We start from the raw sequence: 20,785 nt of genomic DNA, 5'->3' as shown, positions 1-20,785 counted from the left end.
CAAGCTTATTTGGTTACAGAATCTAAAGTTTTCATAAATACCGAATCTGCTTGAATTGTGCTGAAAATTGACTAAGTGTTGTTCTGATTCCTTGTGTTATATAATTGACTTTGCATGATGATTTTGTACTAAGATGAATATCATATGAATGTCATGGTTGTCAATTATTTGTTCATATTTGGAATAAATGATTTTTATATCTTAGAAAAGTCATAAAAATTATATAATTTGAAAAATATAAAAAGGATTTCAAAGGAAATAAGAATAGAGAAATGTGCTTTATGATAACATTTTGTGGTCTTCTATTTCTTATGTATACAGCTAAATGGCAAATAATCACTTTATCAATTCTGAAACCAATATTCCCTGCAATTATTGGACTGCAATTCTAGAGAGGCATACTTTATGGCCTGCTCTGAGCTCCACAGTTAGTGTGCCAGAAACAGACTTGGATATTCTTAACAGATCAATCAGATTTGTAGAGGCCACACAACCAAATGCTACTAATCCACAGGGTGAACCAACCAGATTTGAATTTAGGCTGAGGGGAGTACAAGGATTCAGGAGTATCACAAAAGCAGACTTCAGGAGGATATTCAGACTTCCTCTTGTACAGAATGCTCTTGCTTTTCCTGCCACACAGCAGATGATGTCTTCAATTTTTTTTCTTGGATATGTTGGAGCAACTAATGTTCCACCTGCTAAGTTTCAAAAGAAGTATCTGCACTCCAGGTGGTATGTGATATTCTCAATCATCAACAGATGCTTGTTGATGACAAGAAGTGGATCTGATAGCTTAACTGTGCCGATGCTCAAACTTTTCTACTCATTCGCAAGAGTAGAGAATCCTGATTATGCATAACTTATATGGGATTTGGTTCAGGCACAGGTTGAAAAGCTAAGGGGTTCATACATCCCTTGCGAAAGGTTTTTCTGTATCTTTATCCATGATGCTATAAATGCTTGCAGAAATGCAAATATATTTGTACCAGGTACACATGGATTACAAATGAAAAGGTTTGGAGAGCTGAAGATGAACACCCATATGGTGTCTGATAATCAATTCACTGCGCCAATTCCAAATTGGCTAGTGAGGCTAGCTGAACCCCAAGACGCTCGTATGCGTTCTTATTTTCAGGTTGTAGGAATACCTCTTCCGAACCCGGTACAACAAGAACAAGTTGAACCTGCCATGGTTCCAGCCCCAGAGGTTATAGAGGAACCTGTAGTTCAACCACCCGGGCCAGCTAATCCTCCACTTAGGGTGAACCTCAAACGATCTAGGGGAGCACACCAAGCTTAACCCGTGAGGATCAGGGAACCTAGTTCAACTAGGATTGAACCAACCCTTTCCACAACACCCGAAGTAAGCAGTGACACTTCAGCAACAACATCTGAATCATCTCCTGAACATTCTCCTAAGAGAACTCGATACATGCCTGATGAGATGATTCAGACTCAGCCAACCCAACGAGTAACTAGATCTAGGACTTCGACACCCATCGTCCACCAAACAGTTACTCCAACCATTGGTGATACGGACCAAGACCTAGAGCCAATTAGGTCACCTTCACCCATCTCCGTATCACATCCAAGAATAACAGTAAGCCCTACACTAAATGAAGCGCAAGCTTTGGTAGGCAAGAGATCTAAACGCAAGGATGGTAAAAAGACCACTAAGCCCATCCAATCTAAACAGGACTTAAGAATAAATCCTACAAAGCAAGATGCTTCGGCATCTAAGGAAGTAAAGTCTTACTCTGCAGTAAAGTCTGTGTTGACTCAATCGATTGAGGACACTCAATCATTAAAGTCCAGAACGGCCGAAGGGGAGCCGAAAAATCTTGAAAAGGCACCCTGCGTATCGGCTGGAAATCCTCCTGTGCCTCAATGTACAACAGGGTCTCGAGGTCCGGCTTATCTTGATGAGGAAGATCTGCCGCGTCCCATGGAAACGAGTCAACATGACAATCCTTCGGGATATTTATCAGACTTCCAGCAGACTGTTCCCTTGGTTCATGAAAGTGATCCGTTGGTTCAAACCACTTCTCTTCCGGATTCTGAATCTCAAGGTCTGGAGGAAGAGTCTTTAACTAAAAGAGATGTGCCACCTCATGGTATATTAATGATTTCAGGAGTCGGGAATAGCAATATCTCTGCGAGAACTAAACAGACAGGTAGTTCTACTACTCTGTCAGAGTCCCATGAGACCAAAGTCATGGAGGCGGATGCTTCGAAAGAAACTTCGCCGGTGACAACTCCGGTTGTTACCCAACCTCCATCAGAAGGGGATATCACGAATCTGACTAGTAGTATGTATAGCCCTACATATAAGAATAATACCACACAATCATCCTTACCTACCCTCACGGCAACTCAAACACTTCCACCAACATCGCCTTCAACAGTTGCTGCTGCTGGTATTCCTATTGTTACTTTTCCACCTTCACCCTCTCGTTTACCACATTTCTATGATGCTTTGGAGCAAGAATATTTCAGTCGTATGTTTTCTAGAGTCAATCTAGATGTTCTTCGACGCACTTCACTTCAAGCATTGTTTCGTGCTCGTGTTCGATATCCACTTAATTCCTGCTCTTCTCCGTTGGGTCCTCACCGTGATGATGAACATGACGATTCTGATCCTCAGAATAGCCATGAGGGGGAGATAGGAGTAGATGGAGAATATCTAACGGTAAACATTTCAACTAAGGGTGGTGGTGTAAGGTCTTCATCAGCTTCACAAGCTCAACAAGTTCAGATGGAATCAGAAATGGTTACTACACATGATGAAATTGATGATAAGGAGCCTGAGCAAGTTATAATTCCAATTGTTCATAATGAGGCTGATAGTGGACTGGTAGATGAGGATTTGAACTTGAGTGATTTCTATCTTGAAGACACGGATGACGATGGATTTGTCATTCTAAGCAAGTTATCATCAGTATCTTCAATTCCGGAAGATGTAGAGATTGTAGATGAAGAGAATCCTGAACCAGTAATAGAAAGTGATGATGAAATGGATTCTTCTGATGACGATGAAGATAATCTTTATGTTAATCCAAATGAGGATGAGATCTTTGATCATACTGAAGATGATGATGTTCCTAATGATGATGCAACAAATCCTACTGGTCATTCATCAAATTCTACACCCTCATCGAGTTCAAATCCAACAAATGCTAATGAAAGTTCAACTTCTGGTACATCTACATCAAGTGAAATAGTGGATTCCAGATTCAAATACAACCATGGAATATTCTTTAAGAATCAGGAGCAAAGATTATTGTTAGGAGTAGAACATGATTTTATAACATTACGAAACACATTCATCGAGGAAAATGCTTACAAGATCTTCCGTATCAATGAATTACTAAGGAGTAAAAGGTTTACTTATATAGGTTCACGATTGCTTCCAGCAAGTGAAAGGAATTGGTATGAGTTTATGTGGAGGAAACATATCAACAAAGATGAAGATGAACTGTGGCTTCAAAGAAAATATCGTATTTCAGAAGTGTTGAATATTACTCGAGTCGGAGTAGAGATAAGCGAAAAGAAAGACGTCATCAGTCAGTTCCACGTTATCAGAGAAGATGAGAAAGAGTACAAGTTCACTGAAACAGATTTTCATAATCTAGATATGCTTGACATCATTCACATCTACAACTACCTCAGTATCATCACCATACGACCTTTTGCTAAGGCTCAAGCTTTGGAAGCTGTGAAAAGATACATGATGGAGACAATTGAACTGATGAGACGTGAAGATTTTCAAATAGGTCTCGAAGCAAAAAGGAAAAAGATTCGAATTACGTGTCCGAATAAATTTACAGAGGGACTGAAGGATATAAGGATGTTTCAAATGCAATTCGAACCCGAAGGGTTTATTTTTGTAAATTCTCAAAAAGAAAAGGTGTTCATTCGTACTGAAGAGCTGAACAAATATTCAGATGGAACAATTAAGGCTGCACTGAAGTATCTTAAGATTCATCAAAGCAAGTTCCATGACATTGATATGATAATATGTCTTGGAGAATTCATAAAGCATATAAGAGATCGTCTGAAACTCCGGGTTCGTACAAGACAGTTGGAGATACTTCTTGGACAGAGAAAGAGAAGATATTTCAAAGAAATGGATGAATATCCATTACATGAGCGAGATCCAAGAAAAGCGTGGGGTGTCTGGAAACCTTCTAAGCAAATTTCGGAAAATCAAGTAGAAGTTTCAAAACCAGATGGCACACGATGGAAACTAACATTTGGACCTCTCAAGATTACAAAATAGGATTTTGTTATAAAGTTCACATTTAACACTAAGGGGGAGATTGTTAGGACCCCGAAGTTGTATAGTGTTAATGTGAAATAAGCTTAAATGAAGGTTCCTTAGAAGAGGGCTATATAAGGAACCTAAGTAGTCCTAATTAGATAGCCATTGCATTGTAACCGAGTTCTAGAAGCTGTGGAATGTAATTTTACCGATTCTCTCTAATACCGAGTCACATTCTTACATACCGAATCTCTTTTTATCTTATCATTTCTCTCAATCTCAACATGATCTGACCTATCAGTCTTTGGTTACATAATAATGATTAAACGACACTGACAGTTCAAGGTGTCATGGGGTAACTTTGTTTAGTTCGATATCATAACTTTAGCACTACTTTTGATAACTAAATCTTGTGGTCTAAAACAATTATAAACCTATGTTGTTCACTCAACCATTTTTGGTTGACACTTTAAGCATGTTTTGTCTCAGGTGAAGATTGCTAGAGATTTGTTTGCTATTTGGACTTTGCTGCTTTTGGAGTCCGCATTTTACATTCATATTATTGCATTAAAACATTTAAGTTTACATTTACATTTTTAAGGATTCATTTGTAATGACTTATTACTTTCCACTGCTTTAAATACATTGGTTTTTAAAAACGTGTCACTTAGAGTCATTCTCGCTTTACACTTGTGTTATAATATTGGCTAGTCACATATGACCCCCGGTCTCATTTAGGGGGTGTGACAGATTGGTATCAGAGCCAGGTTGTTATAGAGAACCAGGATTGCATTTTATATGTGCCTTATGTGTTAGTTAGGGTGCCTTAGAGATCTTTAGGTCTATAACCTTTCATGTCTCGATTTTTAAGCACTTTTCCTTTACATTTTATTCGTGCCTTTGCGTCCTCTTTAGAACCTACCTAACTACATTCTTTCATGTCTTTTAGGATGTCTTGCCTTAACCCGATCATCATCTCCGATGACGAGTTCGAAGGATCCGTTAACTCACCGGTCTACATGCCCGCTACTCCACCACACTCTCCTCTTATGGAATAATCCCACACTAATATCAACTATGATGGGGATGACGAGGAGGAAGAGTTTGTGGAATAAATTATTAAGGAAGAGGAGCCCGAAGAAGAGACTCAGCCTGAGCCAGAACCCCCTGTTGTCATAGCTCCTTCTTTAAAAAGAAAGGAACCCGAGACATCAAATACCGAGAGTTCAAGTTCATCTAAAGAACCCCGTCTTACCACTATTATCGTGTTTTGCACCAACTCTGTTGAACATGCTATAGTAAAGAGTGATTTACATGAAGTGAAGACAGAGTTTGGTAAGTTAATGGAACTTCTTGATGGTCACTTTAGTACGCTTGAAGATCAACAAGAGGAATTATCAACATACTCATATGATGTGTATAACATCTTCAGAAAGACTGCTATGAGACATGATAGAGAAATTGAGCTGCAAAATTAAAGGATTGAAGAACTGGAGAAGGATGTGCAGTTTCTCAAGGATCTTCTGTGGGAAAATTTCAAGACCCAACCCCCATCTCCTAAGAAGAATTAGATCTTAGAATTTATTTTTCTATTTTCGTATTAACTTTTGTTCATTGTAAAGGTTTTGCCTAAAACTACTATCTTTGTTTCGTTTCGTGTTTATTCTTGTTTTGTTTCGTGTTTAATAAAAGATGTTAGTTATCTTTGTGATGTTTAATGAAATTCAAGTGTTTTTAATACATCTCGTTGTTTCCCCTATTTATCCTTTTACGCGTTGTGTGAATCCTGCGCATTTATTTAGCAAATTTATAACTTACTAGCACCATAACTCTTCAACTAATACTGTTTTGTGTATTGAAGATAAATGGCTCAATCAACTCGCAGTGCTACCAACATCCCGAATGTCATTTTGACCCCCGCACAATTTCAACAACTGTTGGCTGCCGCGCAAGGCAATGGCAACAATGGCGCACCGCGAAATCTTTCGACTATTTGTTTACATCAAAATTTCATGAAAACACTTGAATGGAGTGCTATCTGTGAATTTTATTGGTCACAACAAAGTTTGACTAAATTACTTGACAAAAGCATTAGCTGGAAGCGCGCAAAAGTTGGATAATTATGTGGGATTGAAGTCAATTTAGATCTTCCATAGTTGGATACCCAATTTCCTTCTAATACAACATTAGGAGCTTGAACTTAATGTGGAAAGCCTACTATCTGAAGATTGGAACACATTTAATTTATGATCCCAATGTATGTGTTTGGACCCGTAAGATAAGGTAAGGTGGAAGTGTAACTTCTTAATAGTTTTCTTGATAAATTGCATTGCGAAAAAAAGATAAAAAAAAAACTACCAATGCGAACATGAAGTTTTGCCGCTTCAAGGAAGCTTGGACTTGGATTTTGATATGTTCATAAGAGCATTGGGACACATGGCTTGTAAAGTGTCGGGTCTAATTGTAGAAAGTACGAAATTGATATGTATATTATCTTCTAGTTTTCAAATGAATTTATGAGTTCAAATGTTATGCGCACTCTGATTTTCGAATTCTTGAAATTTGTAATATACTAGCTGGAATTTCAATTCATAGAACATTTACATCGATGCATTGGTTTGACTATAAGTTTACATTTTAGTAAGTTAAGGATTACACTAAAATTTGGTGTGGGGGGGGTTGTTGGTGATTTTAGTGAAATCCAACGAATCATTTTGGTGGACTGGATTTACTAGGTTGAAAGTGAAACAATCTCTAATACTCTAGAACGGATTTGGAGAGTGTGAAGTACACGTCCGTCATAGAGTTAAAGAGCTAGCTTGAGTTGGGTGTAGTTTGTTGATGAAACAAACTAAGTTGGTTGTTCAGGTATAAGGAGCATAGCACCAGTTTATTGGTGCACCATAAGTGAAATGGTGCACCGTTTTGGTTGCCAAAAGCGTCGCTCCACATAACTAAAAGGGGTCCAAACAAATCACGAAGCAAAAGGTGAGTTTGGTAGTTATAAGGAGCGCCGCTCCCCTTCTCAGTAATGTCGCTCTTGTCTGCAGTTTGTGCAGAAAGGTTGCAACTTTACCCAAACATTTTGCAACGTTTCACAAATGGTTGCTTTGTACCCCGAGACATTTTGGGAGATGTTTAAGTGGTTTATTAGGGTATGAATGCACGCTTTCAAACATGTCTATTCCCAAGTGATGTGTCATTTAATTTTGACCCATTTTGAAAGGTTGCAACACTTCATTGCACCTTTTGACCCATTATAAATATATGTCTTCATTCATTGAAGAAGGGTTCCAGAAATTTGACATTTGTAACTCACTTTCAACACTCAAACTTCCAGAATATACTTTCTATAATTTCAAGGAACAATTATCTTTTGGTCAAGACGATTGTTTGTACCAGTCTTATCCCAATAGTGATTTCGTGATACACATGACCAAGTGGGTCGAAATACTCTATTAAGAAAGTGTTTACACGATTCTAGTATTAATCAGGTTACAGATTCTCAACCCACCAATCCAAATTTCTAACAATCCATGTACTATAATGCTTGTAACGCTATGTATTATGGTTTAATTTACAATGAGAATCCTTAAGTAACTTAAGTATGTATTGATTCAACTATTGATCAAAAAGATAATGCATCCACAAGTTTGTTGGTCTTGTACACTTGGTGTGTATGAAGCATCTTGGATCTAAGAAATAATGTTGAAGTATTCAAATTGAATCTTGTTACATTTTCTTCTTGTTTTTAGAAGGGAAGTGGTTAAGGTGTATAAATACATGTAATTTTTACCAAAGTCAATGTAGGATTTTGTACATTGTAATAGTATGGTTGAGTCGTATTTAGTTAGTGGAAAAGTGTTGATATGATGTTTATGTTATGGTTGAGAGTAATTTAGTTTTAGTGAAAAAGTGTTGACGTGACACTTAGGGTGCGTTTGATAAAACTGAATGATTTAGCGCTGAATGGTTCAGAATCTGAATGATTCAAAGCCTCTGAATAAAGTTTGTTCTGAATGAAAATAAGCTGTTTGATAATCATTTAGAATGAACGATATAAACTGAGTAAAATTATATTATCAAAGTGTAACATGAATAAAATATTCAATATACTTGTTAGTTAAGTGTTCATGATAGGATTTGAGGAGAAATTTATAGAAAATTTATGCTCTTAATGGTTAAGAGAGTGTTTCATCTCTGAATGGTTCAGCACTGAATTTTGAACCATTCAACACCATACGTCATTCAGAGGTTAGAAACAAACACACTGAATGCTGAATGGTTCAGCATTCAGTACTGAACCATTCCATTAAGAGGCAAACAAACGCACCCTTAATCTCAATCATAAAATATGTTATTCTTGTAAGGGAATTGAAAATACAACATTTAAATTGATATATCCACAATCACTGTGCATCAAATACTTGTGGTGGATATATCAATTTCAATGTTAGATATATCAACCCCTTCTTAGAAGTTGTCTGGGACAAATAGAAAATGAGTAATATTTGCACCAACACGGGTTGGTGAAATTAATTTTCAAATCTGATTATTTACTTTATATTTAATTTTTCGCATGATATTCACGGTTAAAATTTAGATCGAGTCATCTAATTGGGTGACAACATAAAAAATGAACCCGAAATGCTCCCTGGTTGGGATGGCAATGGTCATCCGATCCGATAGACATCTACCTGACTCAATCCATATAGATGGATAATGAATGGACTAAATGGATGAATATTAGATATGGATGTTTTGTGGATCGGATATGGATGACAATTTGAAATACATGAACATATCTGATTCACCTGAAATATTTTTAGGTATATAAATTTAAATTTATAAATAGTATATAAATATAAAAATATCACATCTATGTTATATATGTTATATACTTATAATAAAGTATATCACTTGATCACTTGATTTGTAATTTGTGCACATATATGTCAAAGTTATATTAAAAGTCTTAGTTTGGGGTCATATTCTCATATATCTATCTAATGGGTTAGTCTACAAGATTTTTATATGGAAGCACTGTAGAGGCGTTAATGTGTCTTCAAAATTGGAAGACGGGTGGTTGTGCAGGTATATTATACTTTATGAATTTCCATTTTTAAATATTTTGTTACTTAAGAGTTAGTAGCTTTTGTGTTAATGCCAAAGGACTATTAGTTTGATTATTCGAGTAGATTAGCATGTCAACAAAGTTAAACTTCACCAGACCATGAACGGTTTTGGGGGCTAGGCCTACCTTTGATTTACAGTAACTTAAAAGTTAGTATTATATTTTCCTTCACCAGACCTTGAACTTAAGATTTAGTATCATAGTTTCCTATCATATTTACAGTAACTTAAGAGTTAGTATCATATGTCAATAAAGTTAACCTTCACCATACCTTGAAATTAAGAGTTTATTTACAGTAACCTTCACCAGACCTTAACAGTTAGTATCATATTTTCCTGTCATGTTTCATACACTAACTAATATTAAAAAGCTAATGTGCTTGCCTTTTATTTACTTATTTTTGCTTAATATTTACCGACATAATTCTTTTAAATGTAGTGTCTCCTATACATAAATCATTTGCCCATGCTTCAATGTTTGAATATTTGGATAATGAGTCAACTAAGAACGGAGCAGTTGATGAGGTATATACTAAACCATATTACAACATTTAATTATTTATAAATTATAAAGTAGTATATTTCGTGCTAGCGTCTTAACTTCTATTTTTCATTTTAATATAGTCTGAAGGCGATGATGTTTATATGACATGCAACCTTTGAGGTTCGAATGTGATAAATGCTTTTGGAGATATAACAAGCTTTGTTGACTTTTGGTTATATAAGTTAGTTACACCTTCGACTTTTGGTTGTATAAGCTATTAGGTGCTATGTATTTTGATTGTATGGTTGTATAAGCTATTAGGTGCTATGTATTGTATGCTTGTATAAGCTATTAGGTGTTATGTATTTTGATTGTACAAAGTAGAACGTATATTCCTTTATACTTTTGTAAAATTGTTGATTTAATATCCGATGGACATCCGTTTATCCGATTAATTCATGGATATGGATGGATGTTTTAAAATTAAATGGATATGAATCTGGATATGAAAAAGTAAATGGATATGAATATGAAAAATCAAATGGATATGGATATGGATATGGATATGAAGATGACCACATTAGATCCATTGCCATCTTCACTCCCTGGCGAAAATCTCTAAAACCATTTTGAATTTCAAAATACATCTACTTTTCCACCACTTTCTTCCACCACTCCGCCACCTGCATTGCCACCTCCACCACCGGTAATCACCTTTCAAGATCCTTTTACGAGTCGTCTAGAATCCCCACCATCCCCAACCTCTCGTCCAGCCTCCGATACCCCCACTTTTGCTACGTTGCTCAACAATCAAGATGATGGTCACTGTTCCGGTAAACCCAATTCGTCTGAACACTCCCGAACCAGTAATTCTCAAATACATACGGGGGATGATCCTAACGGGGTTATCTTCATTGGTAGACTCCCGTTGGGCTTCGATTTGGTGGTTTTTCAATAGGTTTTCAAATCTTGCAGTTTCATCACCGAAATCAAGTCTTGGCCCGATCGAAGGTATGCATTCGTGAGTTATGACTCATTTTCAGTTGCTGCAGATGCTATTTCTATAATAAATGGTGTAACTTTGTTTAGAAAGAAAATATTCGTCGGTAAGGCTTCACATAAACACTCTTTTGGTTCTCTTTCAATTGTTCCGGGTCGGGTTAAATCTACGATTTTAAGGGCTAATTTAAATGTGAACTTTGACAATATGAATAAGCTTCGGGTTTGTGCTTTGTTGGTGGATCATCGTTGATGTGCGTAAAGTGTGTGCTTTTTGCTTAATTGGTTTTCAACTTTTAACCTTATTATGATCTAATTTTCTTATCACTTTAACACATTATAGGCAACATTCCCGATCAGTGTAGTTTAGCAATCAGCAAATTAAGGATCGTCCCAAGAGGCGCGGAGTTTTAGAGTTGTTATTTATATTTAGTCTATCTCTTTGGAAAGAAATATATTTGTTATTGATATCGGCTAAAAAGTCACGTTTTTACCCCGTTATTAGCACCATTTATGATAAATAATTGACTTTATCATCTAAATAAGTATTTATTTGCTTTATTTGGTAGATTATGTCATTACAAAGGCTATGTTTCAAGAATCACTAAAAACGGATGAAAAACGAGGAAAAACGAGCAAAACCGGCTAAGACGATTAACTCGCGTTTAAAAAACTTATTTTAAAATTTTTGGAAAACTTTATTTACTTAGTCTCATATTGTAGGATATTTAATTATGAACGCGTGGGCGCAAGAATCGTCAAAAACGGAGCTAAAATGAAGATTCTAGAGCGAAAACGGTGAAAGACAAGTTACGATCCATCAAACGGCTTGCCAAATGGCTTGACATAAGGAAAAACGACCTGCCAGCAAACGGGCACCAAAAACTGCTTGCCTTGGCAAACGGGCATCGAAAACGGCCTTGCTAAACGGCTTGCCAAACGGCCTGCCAAACGGCCTGCTAGGGGTTTTTCAGCCATTTATTTACAATTTTGCCACCAAGCATTTCCTATAAATGGGGGCTTCATCCCACCATTTTAACACACACCATTCTTCACTTGTCTCTCAAATATCTCTCTATAGTCGATCTCTAGTGATCTATAGTAGATTAGTTATCTCTCTAATTTCTCTCTCTAGATTCTAGAGAGAGAAAAGTACAGAGATTAGGAAATGTAATTATCTCTCTACTGTCACTCTCTAGTGATTAATAGAAGATTAGTATGTAGTTAGTAGTAAAAGCTATCGAGCATTGTAACGCTATGAATATTATGAAGAAATACAAGTGTTATTCTGCCGACATTATTCGGTAACATCTATCCTTTCTTTTATTAATTTATTATAATATTCTTGTTCGATGTTTGTGATTTATTAATATTAGAAATGTTTGTTGCCATGATGTGTGAGTAATTGCTTGATTATTTGCCAAGATTTAATAATGTTAGTTAGGGATGATTATCGTTTTGTACTCGATTTCTGTCTATGATATTAAACCTCGTTATTATTGTCCTTCCACCAATAAACGTGATTAAAACCTTTTATAAAGTCGACAATTATAAGGTAATTAATTATCTGTGTTTATACATTGGTCAAGGTATGAACCCATTGGAAATACTATAAAGTACATAGGGAATTACCATAGGACCAGATCAAGACATTGGTCAAGAGTATAAGACTCGAGGAATACTGTTGCAACAGTAGAGTACAGTGTTGATGTACTATATGACCACTTGAGCATGGTCAAGGTTAGAAGCTATGGAACCACTATAAGTCTAGTACATGGTGGATAACTAAGGGATTTATTGGGTAGATTTAAGTAAGGGCTAGTTTAAATTATAAATGGGAGTTAAACGCACTACAATACAAACTAAGCTTATAAATCTTTAAGGATGACTGAGAACTATCAGATGTTCTAATTTGTCTATAAACCCTTAGTTTTTACCAAACCATTGACATAAAGGAATTTGAAACACAATCATAGCCACTCACTTGGGTGATACACTAAGGTGTAAAGTGTCGGGAGTCGAGCATAGTCCATCCGATCAGAATCACGATAGCCTAGTTCCTCGTGACATGCTAATCGAGAAATCAATTAGTAGGGAATCTAGTGTTTACACCAAGGTATATCTAACCAATGAGTGCCTCGTAATCATCCCGACACTACGTTATCTTAAATCATGGTGAACCACGACTTCTCTGTCCTTAGCTGTTGCATGCTAGCTAGCTTATTTTAATTATATTGCTTTAATATCTTAATTAAAATTATATAAACTATTCAACCCAACTATTGCCTTTACATAATTTGATATTCCGGATAAAGAGGTGTCTAGAATAAACCGGTTGGACTTGGTTTTTGGATTTTTCGAACAGTCGTCAATTTATTGGGACCAAAAGGATCCTGCCTCTCCACACAAGGTGTACCTGGCCACTAGTCTTGGATACTAAATTGTGTATAAACTCAATCTTAATTACTAAATTATCTGAATAATCTCCGTTTCAAATTCGACCGCTCAAGGAACGACCCTAGGTCATAGTTGCCCTTGCTAACCCCATAGGAAGGAATAATAAATTTAGGCCCAACATGTATAAATTAAACAATCAGCTTCTTCTGTTGATATCCCAAATTGACATTTTGCTACCTAACGACACCGCATAAATAAACCGTCCGATTCGGGCATATCATAGGAGTAGTTAATTTTTGGTGCCGCTACCGGGGAGCGGTAGTACGATTTAGAGCATGTTTAGATTAGTTAGTTTTTAAGAGACCCTTTTGACGGAGGCTAGCTTTGTCATAAGTTACTAGTTTAACGTAGTTAGGTTAGATAATATTAGCTTAATTTAGTTTAATTAAAAAGTTTAAAATGGACTTCCTTATTAGTGAACCTTTAGGATGGTTTAACATACTTAGATCGCTAAGAATTCTTCCGACACATCCTTTCTTCTATCCGATATCATAAATCGTACCCATCCGATGAGATCCACACTTACCTGCCGATAGTTCGACGATGGCCGCACACATCACTCTCGCTGACATCACCAAACCCTTGTTAGAAGGACGAGGAGGACCGATACTCTATCCAGAGGTTAACGGAGCGTCTTTTGTGCTTAAGCATAGCATCATACAACTCATTCAGAACCATTGCCAGTTCTACGGCTTACCAAATGACGATCCCAACTCTCACTTAGATAGAATCCTCCCCTTATCCAACTTATATAAGCAAAACAGGGTTGAACAAGATGTAGTTCATCTGTATCTGTTCCCATATTCCTTAACTCTTCATGCAAAAGCCTGGTTTGAGGGGTTAGAACCCAACTATATCACCTCATGGGAGGAAATGGCAACAACATTCTTAATTAAGTACTTTCCCCCATCAAAACAAATCAGACTTAGGAATGATATCGTAAACTTTCAACAAGCATACGATGAATCACTCTACACTGCATGTAACGACCCAACCCATTATCCAACCAAAAATGCAGCAAAAAAATATTATTATTTTTTTAAACAGATAGGGTGCGCGGCGCGCAACCCCTATAGTGCGCGGCGCGCACAAGGCCCAACAGGTTCTGTCCGGATTTTTCAATTTTCGTTTAATGATCTCTTGCTTCCCGAAACTTTTAGACCAAATGTTTTTCACAACATATTATAATATGTAAAGCTAACACGTTTCAATAATAATACAAGTTTTACGACACCGGGCCCACATCGGCCGTTTTACGACTTTCGTACAAAATACAAGTTTTCGACTACATGAGTTTAAGTTCCAAACACAACTACGAGCATGATGTTTGGGGATAAACTACCCAATCCTAAGTCGAAACCAAAAGTAATCCCAGCAAGCATCAAAAGGGAAAATCATCTAATCCCGAGCATACCCTTGCCACGTCCGCCTCCGAACCTAAAAATGTAAACAACGAGAGGGTAAGCTAATGCTTAGTGAATGTAATACTTATACGCATACATACATAATTCAATCACTTGCATACACCTACACAAACAACACAATATCATTAGCAAACCGCAATAAACGTATAATCGTACGTACAACAAGTCAACACCAAATAGCATAGAGATCTCAACAATAATACGTGCCAACGAACAAAATACGTACAATGCTAGTGAAACATACACACCCCAACAAACACAATGTCGACATTCGACTCGATGGTGGTCGACGAAGAGCGGTAGGTCAAATACGTTAACCACTCACCACCCATCGCAACGCGTACGTGGCCGACGAAGAGTGATAGGTCAAATACGTTAACCACTCACCACTACGCACCATGAGGCCGACGAAAAGTGCAACCGAAACGTTAACACTTACCTCAAACACAAGGATGGCCGACGAAAAGCGTAACCGCTTACCATCCTACGATAAGTGGCCAATGAAGAGCGGATCCCCAAACTGATAACACTCACCACTTACCCCAACACACCTATGTGGCCGACGAAGAGCGATAGGTCAAACGTTAATCACTCGCCACATAACCAAACATACACATGTGACCGACGAAGAGTGATAGGTCAAGCATTAATCACTCGTCACATAACCAAACGCACACATGTAGCCGACAAAGAGTGATAGGTCAACCATTAATCACTCGCTACATAACCAAACTCACACATGCGACCAACGAAGAGTGATAGGTCAAACATTAATCACTTGTCACATGCCTCACCTCCAATCGTGGTCGTGAAAGAGTTAATCCTCTCGGATATCACTCACCACATATCGCAACCAAATATAGCCAACGAAGAGCTATCCATACGGATATCACTCACTATATTTTCCAACCCAATTGTGGTCCCCGAAAAGTGAATCCTAACGGATATCACTTACCACACCGCACGCAAGCAACCAAATTATATACATAAACGTATAAATATTCCACTCACCTCAATTACTTGAAAAGCAATCCCGTTTGAGCTCCGAATCGTCCAAATGAAAATCACCTAAGTAATTCACAACAAATAAGCTAAACACTCTAGCTTATAACAAAAACACCAATAAGTGCAATATTGACCCAGTTGCACTTACTTCTACTTTGACTAAGTCAAATCTCACCCGAAAACCCCCATAATCACAATCGACTAGTGATTATGTTCCAACAACTCATTTTACTCAAGGTTTCATCATCAAAACACATTACTTGCATCAATTTACACAAAACCCGTTTTGACCTAATCTCAAGTCAAAACACCCATTTGCAAGCTTACACCATTAATCACTTACAACCAAAGTTAACTATTGATATTAACACCCGAACATGATTATCAACTAATCAATTTCATCATCCAACCCAAAACCCACCAACAATGGTTATCAACATCATTTATTAGCCCAATCACCAAGATATCCACTAATGGGTTTACTCAAGAACACACAAGTCAAAACCCTAACTTGGAAATCAAATCTAACAATTGAAATTCGGAGTTAGAACTTACTAACACTACAAAAATGTAGCCAAGGAAGAGATGAACAAGTTTAACACTTGAGCTTTAGATCAATTCAAACTCCTTCTTCCCCAAATCACCAAATCTCTCTCTAGAAATCTCTCTCTCTCTAAGAATGAAATGAGAGTGTTTGTGGATTTGAAATATGATCCAAAACTAGATCCCAAACTGATAATATGGCTACACATTCGGCCTCAAGTGAAAAGACCAAAATGCCCTTCATTTAACTCAAAATAGAAAAACAGGAAATTCTGTCGCAGGGGCTGTGCTCGGCGCGCACCCCTTACCTTGCGCGGCGCGCACAAGGTCAAACTCAGCCTGCCAGTTTCAGTCTAACCCAGTTTGATTACTCGACGTTTATGTACACCTGTACACTTTGGTTTAGGGTCTTACAACTCTCCTCCACTTAAATTGGATCACGTCCCCGTAATCCTCGCCATTTAACTAACCGGACCCATACTCTATGGTCCTCCGACACACGTCCAAATTCGATGTCCACAAATTTTTCCACAAATCCGAGGATTTCACACAATTCCTTTAGGCGACTTTACTCAAAGTTACCCTTCCGATTTAAATCATCATCCGTGATTTACCAAATCTACCAAACCGGGCACTAAAATCTCGTTTCGTCCCCAAACTAGAACGAACTCATGCCTCGACCACATGACAAACACATGCTAACATTCCAAATTTCGTACCGAGTTAGCAATCCCTTTAGCGTACGCTTATCATGTACATCGCTAAAGTAACAACGCACCAATAATATGGCCAACAAACATCACAATGGAGCCGATAAAAAGTGAACCCTCACGATCGGATACCACTTGCCCCACATTCTCACGCGTACGTGGCTGACGAAAAGCAGTAGATCAAACGTTAACCACTTACCACTACGCAACACGAGGCCGACAAAAAGCGCATCCTTACGGATCACACTTACCTCTCCTCACTCATGGCCAAACAAAAGCGATTCCTAACGGGAAACGCATTCCACATACCAATAAGTAGCCGACGAAAAGTGAATCCTAACGGATAGCACTTACTACTTATGACACCTCAACTGTGGCCAACGAAAAGTGAATCCTCGCAATTGGATAACACTTACCACAATACATACAAACAAACTAAGTATATGCGCATACTTAGAATCATTCCACACCGCATGGAATTTCCACACACGAAATGTCCGCAAGCGCGAACATTGCTTAACACAATCGAGCAAGAACCACCTATAGAGCACATAGGCACAAAACAATAATCCTCTAGAAGGGAATTCGACACCCACACCCCTTAACCGGGGATCCTACCTTGCTCGTCAAACGCGTCTATTATCTCTCAACGAGAATTCACCACATTACCACCTCGAGTAGTAATTCACATCCAAATCAATAAATACAATTCAACCGAAATTGTACTCCACCACAAATCGACCAATCTAGGCCTCGACACTAACTCCGGATCTAACATGAGCATTATCCGAAATTTCACACCAAAACCTCCTCGTGCGGGAGTATAACTCCCCCACTTGGAACTACGTTCCATAACCACATCGTCGTGGTAACATCATTCCGCGATAACTATCACTCTCCGATATACGTGACCAATCTAGCCATCTGTCGTAGCACTCAAATTCCCAAGAATTCATTTCGCACACTAGAAATTGACGTTCACCGTCACCCGTTGGCGTTATTTAAGTGTAACAACCCAAACCATCCAACCGATTAAACCGTGTAAAATTTACAAATAAAAAAAATTTTGCTGAACTGCCACCTGGCGCGGCGCGCCATATAGCCCGCTCGGCGCGCCAAACCTGACTGTTCAGAAAGTCTTTAAATGCGAAAAAGTTTGACTAGTTCCCGACGTATTTAGACAAAACGCTTTTAACCGCATGTTCAATATATAAAAACTAGCGCGTTCCATTTATAAAATTTAGTTTACGAAGCGGGGCCCACATTGACCCAAATTACCCCTTAAGTACCAAAATACAATTTTCGACCATACGACTTTTAATACAAAACAAAGCCGAGCATGGCGATTGGGGATACGCTACCCAATCCTAATAAATCCAAAAGCAAGCCTTCTACGCAAACTATGCAAGTCCTCAAATCCTCGCGCTTACCCGAGCCACCATCCGCATGCAATCTATAAAAAGAGTCAACAACGAGAGGGTAAGCTAACGCTTAGTGAGTGAGAATATACTACATACATATATATGCATAAAATGGACACGCCACATAAATAAACAAATACCGCATACCGAAGCATCCAAGCATAAAGGCAAGCTAATCTAAGCATACCGTACGATCACTAAGCAACAAGCTAACAACATCAACAATGAGTAAGTTCACCAACGACAATGTGAACAAATGCCAATAAGCTACACCCGGAAGGTTAGCTACATCACAACAATGCAACATTATACGTATACAATATTTAACATGCTAAACAATCACAAACACAATATGGTTAACCATAACGCTATGGTGCTACCGGCTCGTGGTTCACACCATACGTATTTGAGTCATACTCTTTTATAGTGCTACCGGCTCGTGGTTCACACTTCGACGCTACCGGCTCGTGGTTCACGCCTCGTTTTATAGTGCTACCGGCTCGTGGTTCACACTCGATGCTACCGGCTCGTGGTTCACATCTATTTTTATAGTGCTACCGGCTCGTGGTTCACACTCGATGCTACCGGCTCGTGGTTCACATCTATTTTTATAGTGCTACCGGCTCGTGGTTCACACTCGATGCTACCATAACATCCACAAACAAATACGCCATAAACATGAACGCATAATTATTCCACTCACAATATTAACCCTTCGCCATTGGGGTTATATAATCCACATCACCCGCCCATGTGATAACGTACACACAAAGTGTGTACCTCGTCAAAGGTGGTCAACCAAAACGCACAACCGTGCCAATTGGACCTATACACAAGTCCATCAATCCACCTATATGTGAAGTGAGCTCTATAACCGAGAACCACTTCACCCGACCCGCACCCATCCTACACATACATATGCATATAGGATATTAACACTCACCTTGAAGTCTTGAAGAAAGCTTCCAAGTAAACCGCAACTCGCCAATGGAAAATACCTATTCCATTATCACAATTACAACAATACACTTAGAGTGGATTTACAAATCAACCCAATTCGTCACTTAGTGCAATTTCGACCCAAATGCACTTCCAAGCACAAACCGTGCCCAAAACTAACCAATAATCACTAACACACGTGAGAATGGTCCTAATACGCCAATTAAACCCGAACTCAAGTGTTAAACACGTGTCATACCCATTTTGACACTTAAACCCTAATTTTGACCCATTAGGTCAAAATCTCACCATTTACAAATTTTGACACCAAAACACATTTAACTTGATTTTATACTTCAACTTAATCCATTTCAAGTTTATAAACCTCATTAAATCGCCAAATGGGTCATAATCACCACCAAACCCTAATTTGACCCAAAGTCACAATTAGTCAACCAAATAACCTTAAATGGGTTTCAATACTTCCATAATCACTAACTTAAGTGATTAAACTCAATTTCAAGTCCTAAACATGGCCAATTAGTTCACCAACCCAAAATCCACCAACAATTAACAATAAACTCAATTACTAGCATCACTAAACCCATTTCATCATGTAAAAGGGTTTTTCATCAAACTAACTCAAATCCTAACTTGAATATCAAATCAAATAGATGAAATTCGGAGTTTGAGCTTACCAATACCACCACAACGTAGCTAGGAACGAACGGAACAACTTTAGAACTCGAGCTTTTGATCAATTCGGCCTCCTTCTTCACCAAAACCCTAAATCTCTCTCTAGAATCTCTCTCTCTCTCTAAAATAGTTTGAGAGTGATGAATGGATGTGAAAATGATCCAAAACTGATACAAACCAGCTAATATGGCTCACAAATCTGGCCCCAAGTGAAATTACCCAATTGCCCTTCATTTAAACCTTTTAAAAAGGCTGAAAATTGCCTCTGCAGCAATCGGCGCGCCGCGCCAGAAGGTGGAGCGCTGCTCCAAATAACTGGAAATTGTGGTCGAGCCCAAAACAGGTTTCAGCAACTTGTTTTGGCCATAACTTTTCGACCGTAACTCCGTTTTTGATGAATCAAATATCGTTGGAAACGTAATAAGATATTCTATCCAATGGTAAGGCTTTGAAACCTCAACTCAAACTTTATTTGGGGTTGAAAAGATACGTACACACCTTGTCACTTCGGACAACGTCCAGTTTCCTTCGACGTTCGAGCAAGCAACACGTACACTTCATACACGCATCATACACCATAAATACATTATGTACAATCAATATTTGGGTCTTACAACTCTCCCCCACTTAAACTCGATCACGTCCTCGTGATCTTCTCCACTTAACCAATTCGGAACTACTCAACGGTCCTCAATTATAAGTCCCAATCC

Source organism: Rutidosis leptorrhynchoides, chromosome 5, assembly GCF_046630445.1.
Source record: "Rutidosis leptorrhynchoides isolate AG116_Rl617_1_P2 chromosome 5, CSIRO_AGI_Rlap_v1, whole genome shotgun sequence".
NCBI lineage: Eukaryota > Viridiplantae > Streptophyta > Magnoliopsida > Asterales > Asteraceae > Rutidosis > Rutidosis leptorrhynchoides.
The sequence above is the reverse complement of the archived record's forward strand: the minus strand, read 5'-3'. Positions refer to the sequence as shown.